The sequence below is a fragment of the Orycteropus afer genome, unplaced genomic scaffold (genome assembly GCF_000298275.1).
Source record: "Orycteropus afer afer isolate SDZICR_OR568_19922 unplaced genomic scaffold, OryAfe1.0 scaffold00251, whole genome shotgun sequence".
In the NCBI taxonomy this organism is placed as follows: Eukaryota; Metazoa; Chordata; class Mammalia; order Tubulidentata; family Orycteropodidae; genus Orycteropus; species Orycteropus afer.
The window spans coordinates 626,321-634,054 of NW_006921838.1; positions in this window are offsets into that span (position 1 = coordinate 626,321).

Genomic DNA, 7,734 nt, shown 5'->3' on the forward strand with positions numbered 1-7,734 from the left:
TTTGTCACCTTTGGTCAAATTGCTATCTGTTTTATACACTGTGTCTAGGATATGTAATACTAAATATAGCTTTCTGTCAATCGTTCTATTGTATTTTCTATAATCTGCTGTGGAGAAGAAGATTTGACACAGGTGTTTTAAGATTATTATAGGAAAGTGAAGATATTTAGAATGAAATTTGAGAGTCAAACTTGTTAAAAGGCATGTGAGTTTGGCAGAAAAACAATTGAATGACTGCTCAATCGCCACAAAATTTTGGATTTAATTAACTACTTGAAGTTGCAGAAAATCTGAAATTCAGATATCTAGAGTGTTCATGGCATTCTCCATATGGTAACATCACCAAATGTTAAGATAATTGAAAAAAAGTCCATGATTACCTACTAATTTGCTATTGCTGTCATAACAAATCAAACAAAAGATGGCTTTAAACAACAGAAATGTGATGTCTTACGTTTCCGGAGTCTTGAAGTCTGAGTTAATGTGTCCATGGGCCATGCCCTGACCAAAGTCTCTCCAAGATGATCTTTTCTTGTTTCTCCTAGCTTCTGATAGCCCTGGGTGTACTGTGGCTTATAACTGAATTTTCACATGGCCAGCCTTCCTATGTCTGCTTCTGTCTATTTCATCATCCTTTATGATGTCAAGAGGCATGCAAGATTAGGACTCATCTTAGTCCAGTATGATCTCATGTTAATTTAATGGATAACATCTTTGAAGATCCTGTTGCCAGACGAGAAGAAGCCCTGGTGGCAAAATGGGTAAGTATTTGGCTGCTAACTGAAGTTTGGGGGTTCAAATCCACTAACTGGTTCATAGGAAAAAGATGTGGCAATCTACTTCCCTGAAGATTACAGCCTTGGAAGTCCTATAGAGTCGCTATGAGTTGGAATTGGCAACAAGTATTTTTAAACAAGGTCATATTCATAGAAACCTAAGTTAGGACTTGTGGTTGTTAAATTTGTATGTCAACGTAGCTGGGCCTGGTTGAGTGGCTGAGCAGGTGGTGGTAGTTTTTCCACATGATGAGACTGGCAATCAACTCCATGGTGGTATCTACCACAAGCAGCTGAGTAGCTGCCTTTGGGATGTGGTCTGCATCCTGTATATGAGGAGAAGCCTTGGGAATAATCTCTAGCTTATGACACGTGTGGACCCTGCATGTTCAGCAGCTTGCCATGCTCTGCTGACCTTGGGACTTACAATGGGCTTGAATTAATGACCTGCCATATGGTTTGGTAACATTGGGACTGTGCCATTTTCTTTGTTGACCTTGGGCTTGTTAGCCAGTAGCTACTCGAATAGAGATGTCTCTAGCTTCAGTGGGCCGGGAGCAAGAGGCAGAGCTGAAACCCAAAGTCAAGAGGCTTTTATACAGCCCCTAGAGTCTGGCACTTCGAACTTGGACTTCTAGCCTCTTGAACTGTAAGATAATAAACTCCTGTTTGTTAAGGTCATCCCATTTGTGGTCTATTCTTGTTAGAGTGGCACTAGGTAACCAGAACAGGAAGTTAATATATCTTTTTTTGGGGGACACAATTTGATATACTATAGGTTACTTTTATAAAAGATTGTAAAATTTTTCAGAAAACAAGCAAAAATCCTAGAATCCTCACTAACTCAGTTCCCCTTGGCCAGAATCTTGACATTCATGAACAACTCATCTGCTCACTCTGAAAACTGTTGTTTAAAGAAGAGATTAATTTAGTTTTCTTATTTGGAAACAGACATTAAAGAAAGAATGGATAAATGATTTATTTTAAATATGTGTGCTATTTGACTTTAAAACAAATATTTTTGGATACTATAAACATTTTCAACACATTTAGAAATTTGGACTTAATATGTGCAAACAACTTTCTGAATTTTAAAACAAATGAAAGAAGGAAACATTTCATTTAAAAATATATTTGACAAGATTAGATCACTGGGAAGATAATCCCTCTTTTGAGCTTTCGGAATTGTCTGGAGCATATGCCTAATTACCCCTTTTACATAAAGGAGGAAGGTTTCGTGTCACCATGTTAATAGTGTGTTTTTCCTTTCAAATTGCATGTTTCATCACAGAAGTGATAAGGCACAACGAATGTCACATTGTTTTCATCCCAAACCAAAAAGGGAATAAAACAGGTTCTGTGCTGCCTTAGTTCTGCAACTTTAAGTGTTTTTTGACAAATTATTTTGTAATATTTTGTGCTTATCTAATAATGGAATATTAAAGCAAATTAATTTTTGTTTTCAGGATTATTTTAAAGGTAGAGTGAAACTTCCTGTGACTAATTTCCATTACAAAAATAGCTTGCACTGCAGGAATGATCTGAAAAAGTTTGTGGATAATAAATTGACCAAGGATAAAAGCTTTCTTACTAATGAGAGAAAGAAATATTCAACACAGCTGACCTACACTAGGTTTTATATTCCTTTAGGAAAAGTCACTTTAGTTGTACTTATTTTTCAAGCTATTGTTAACTCTTCACTTTGAAAGATTTTGGAATAATTAATATTTTCTTTTTGAAGTCAGTCAGTTCTTAGATGTTTAGTTTCCTAAACTATAATAAACCACAGTACATCAACTTATTCCTGGTATACATCTTTGCATCTCATAGATATTGCTCTATATGCTATTTCTCAATAATATAGAAATATTTCTTGTCTTCCATATTATTTATCAATTTGATGAAAAGTAGAGGTTTTAATAAAAAAATGTGTAAAGAAGGGGGGTGGCTGTAATTGTGGTTACAGCTGTCTGTGTGTGATCAATTTTTGTTGGAAAGAGCTTTAGCTGCCCTTGCAGAACGTGCTCTTTAGTCATATTAGGTTTGGTTTGTTAAACAGTTGTTTTCGCAAGTATAAAGGTGAGGTGACCAAATAAATCAGGTCTATTCAGTTGTTCATTATTTTTCTATTTGCTGCTTGTTTCCTTTCAGAATATAAGCAAAGTGAGAATCATCACCTATTTTAATCCCCGTTAAAGTACACACACACACACATACGTACATACACACTAATATACTATGAAAAAAAATGAACTGAGTACTATATTCTAAAAATATTGTATTTCTTTAGTTCATGAAAATTTAGTGTTAGCTCAGGTTTACTTTTTTTCTCTAATTGCTGTCAGAAATTTTACAAGTTTAATGTAATAGAGTAGTAATTTTCAACTACAGTTGAAATTATAGTTATAAAATTAAAGTCACCAAAAGGTTCTAAAGTTATAACAAAGAATAAAAAGACCTTCTATACTTTTTCCTCATTTATTATAAAATTTCCCATTGGTCTTTTGTCTGAGAAATTTTTATAATGGTTTATTTTATTAATTTATTCCAGATCAATCTTTCAAAAAATATTACTATTATTATATAGTTTCTCTAATCTAACATCTGAAGATGCCCCATTATACAGTGAATGTTTTTATTTTTAGGTAGTGTCTACTTAACTCTGACTCATAGCAACCTTATGTACAACATAAAGAAACACTACCTGGTTCTGTACCATCCTCTCAATCTTTATACAATAAATTGGTGTTGTGAGGTGACCTTGAGTTGTCTTCTACTCATAGCGACACTATGTACAACAGAACAAATCACTGCCGGTCCTGTGCCAGCCTCACAATCCTTGCCATACCTGAGCCCATAGTTGTAGCCACTGTATCAATCCATCTTGTTGAGGGCTTTCCCCTCAACAAGTAAATAAAGACTTTAAAAGTACACATTTAATCCAAACCATCCGTAATGTTGTCTCAATTTATTATTTTATTCTTGTTGTCAATTTATCTTTTCATATAGCCCTCCAGCTAAATCAAGCTGCTTGCCACTGTGTGTGTGTGTGTGTGTGTGTGTGTGTATACTCATTTTTTTGTGCATACTTGTACTCCTACTGGGAGCTCTGGTGGTGTAGTGCCTAAGGTGTTTAACTGCTAACCAGAAGGCTGGCCATTCAAACCCACTAGCCACTGCTTGGAAGGAAGATTGGGCAATCTACTTCCATCGAGATACCACCTCAGAAACCTAAGGAGGGGTCACTATGAACCGGAACCAACTTGATGGCAGTTAGTTTGGCTTTATTGGTTTTTATACTCCTACTTGGAAGTCCCATGCTAAATACTTCATTGCTCAGCCCAACCGCACTTCTAGTTAATTTGTCACATTCATTACCCCTTTGTAAGAAGTCATCACCTTCTTTGCTGATCTGACCTAGTATTTTGTTTCTTTCAAGTAGCATGAACTATATTATATCCAGTAATACATACATTTTGAATTTATGTGTATACAATGGATCAGCCATATGCAGGGCATGTTTTGTCTCTAGTCATCTCTTCTCATAGAGTTTAACAGTATCATGGACATAGACATACAATAAATAATTACTTAAGTAAGTAATGAACGACAAAGATATACACTATAACAGAAACCACAGAGTATAAAACTCTGTATGCTGTACATACTGAATATATACATACTGGTTGGAAGTTTAGTTAGGGTTCATGTCTTGGATTCCTCATATAATCTGTGTTTATTTTTGTAAAATATTTAACTTTATGTGCTTCAATGTCCTTGCTTAGAAAATGCGGCTGATAATAATTACTTTATGATATAAACATGGGTATTATGTGAGATAATAATGTAACAGGAGCTCTGGTGGTGTAGTGCCTAAGGCATTTGACTTCTAACCAAACCTACCAGCCACTCTTCAGAAGGAAGTCTGGACAATCTACTTCTGTAGAGATACTGCCTCAGAAACCCAAGGAGGGATCACTATGAGTGTTTTGCATATAGCATGGACTCCATAAATGTCAGCTATTACCATATATAAAAGTTGATTATTTCATTTAGTGCATATAATATATTCCTCATGAATTTTTTTAATCAAACACCAGCAATGTAGTACATCTCTTTGCATTGATTTATTTGACATCAAAGTGTTTCAACAAATACCTTCATTGCATATTTAAACACAATAAACTATACACACTTTTAAATTAATTTTTAAATACTAAAGCAGTAGCTGTGCAAAAATTCTATTCATATAAAATTTTATTATGAGTAAATACAGATTAGGCAAAAAACAAAAAGAAACACATGAACAGACTTATTTAAGGCAACTACTAGCAGCTAGATAAATAAACTGCTAGTGTGGAACATATATTTAAAGGTAGACTGCAAAGTTCCATTATTCTCATGTTATGAGAAACCATTATGCAGCCAATCAGTACCCAATAGTGCCACCACATTCAATAGAACATTAAAGTGGCCCACAGAACCTCATGTCCTGTACAGTAAGACCAGCCCTTGGATCATCTCTTACCATTGTAAAAATCAGTCTTAAAAAAAAAAAAAAAATCAGTATTAAGAAGAAGGCTAAAATTAAAATAAATTACCCATCTTTTACTAAAAAGATAAGAGGAAAAAGCTTTACATCTTGTGTATCTTAGTCCTGACCAAACTACCCAAGCCATCACCTGAACTTTCTTTGCCTTCTCTGCATTTCCTAATAACCAACTACACCTCAACTCCCCATATCCCTTCACTATACCTTTTTTTTTTTTTTTTAATTGTGATGTGGGTGAAAATTTACAGAGCAAATACACTTTCCATACTGCAGATCACATACACTTTGTCTCATGACATTGACCCCAATTTAGCACAATGCAACATCTCCTCTCCCACTTCCTCCCAATAGGTGCTGCTTCCCTGTGACCATCCGTCCATGCACTCCTATCTCCTGAGCTGTCTCCCTGTGCCTGAGCAGCCCTTCTTTATCTCTTGCTTGTTCTCTCCAAGGAGTGTATCTACCTCAGGTAAATGCTCAACTAGTATATCTAGTGCTTGGCTGGAAGCTACAGGTGTGTGTTCAATTCCAGACCTGAAGGGCAGCTAGGGGCCATAGTCTCAGTGGTTCCACCAGGCTTCATTGGCCAGTAAACCTGTTTCCCACTTTTTTTTTTTTTTTCCAAATGATTTTGAATTTTATTCCACATTGTTCCCCTTGTCTATCCAGGATCTCCTACAAAGATCCTCTTCCAAGTGGTTGACAGTAGTAGCCAAGCACTGTCTATTTCTTCTGGTCTCATAATCATATAGGCTGCAGATCGGATGGTGTACCAGTCACTAGGACTGATTGTTTCCATGAATTTTTGGTTTTCTTCATTCTTCTTGGTCCTGGATGAGGAGACACCCATCGTTGCATCTACATGGCAGCTTGCAAGCTTTTAAGATCTTAGTTGCTACTAGCCACAGTGGAAGGTTGAACAATGATTTGTGTAGTATGTTATGCCAATTGAGCTTGATGCCCTCTGGGACTATGGTCCTGAGCCCAAAGGTTCAACTACTCAGTCCCTCCGGGTAGCTGGCTGTGGCCAAGCAGTGACTAAAACCTTACACCTTGTCAGCCCCATTATACACTTGGGAATTCAGATCATACACATAAAGTTATTGGACCACTCTCAGTGCCAACCCTATACGTGTTCTTGGGTGCCCTATCCACTTCATATACATACCTAATATTTCAGCCTGTCCACCCATCTATCCACCCATATACCCGTGTTTTCCTTCACTGAGCATGCCGTATTATATGTGCAGAAGGGTTCATCTTGTCTGTACTTCCCACGTAGCTCTCTATGTCTTTCTCTTCCTCAATGCCACTATATTGATCACTTACATTTGGTACATTGCCTTTTTCTTCACCCAAATCAAAACTTATCTCTATCTATCTAACAGTATTCCCTCCTCTTCCCTCCCCCCCGGTAACCAACAAAGACAATGACCTCCCATAGATAAGCATTTCCTTAACTATTACAATAACGGAACAATACAATATTTGTCCTTCTGTGATTGACTTATTTCACTCAGCATAATGTCCTCCAAGTTCATCCATGTTATGAAGTGTATTGTAGATTCTACATTATTCTTTAGGGTTGCATAGTATTCCATTGTGTGTAAGTACCATAGTTTGGATATCGATGCCTCAGTTGATGGACACCTAGGTTGTTTTCATCTTTTGGCTTTTGTAAATAGTACTGCGATGAACATGGGTGTGCATATGTCTGTTCTTGTCATGGCTCTCACTGCTTTAGGATATACATCTACTAATGGAATGGCTGGGTCAAATGATATTTCAAATTCCAACTTTTGAAAGAATTGCCATATTGTTTTCCACAATGGTTGTACCATTTTACAGTCCCACTAGCAGTGTATGAGAGTCCCAATCTCTCCACAACCTCACCAGCATTTGTTATTTTCTGTCTTGTTGAACTTTGCTACTAGTGTTGGAGCAAGATGGTACCTCATTGTTGTTTTGATTTGCATCTCTCTAATAGCTAATGATCTTGAGCATTTCTTCATATGTTTGTTGGATGCTTGAATATCCTCCTTCATAAAGTGTCTATTCATGTCTTCTGCCCATTTTTTAAATTGGATTGTTTGCCTTTTTGTTATTGAGGTGTTGGAGTTTTCTATACATTCTAGAGATAAGTCCCTTCTCAGATAAGTCATTACCAAATATTTTTTCCCAATCTGTAGATTCTGTTTTGACTCTTTCAGAGAAGTCTTTGGAAGCACACAGAAATTTAATCTTTAGAAGGTCCCCATCATCTGGTTTCTCTTCTGCTGTTTGTGCATTTTGAGTTATGCTTGGTAGTCTATTTATGCCATATATTAGGACCCTTAAATTTTCCCCTAGTTTTTCCTTGAGGAACACTATAGTTTTGGGTTTCACATTTAAGTCTTTGATCCATCT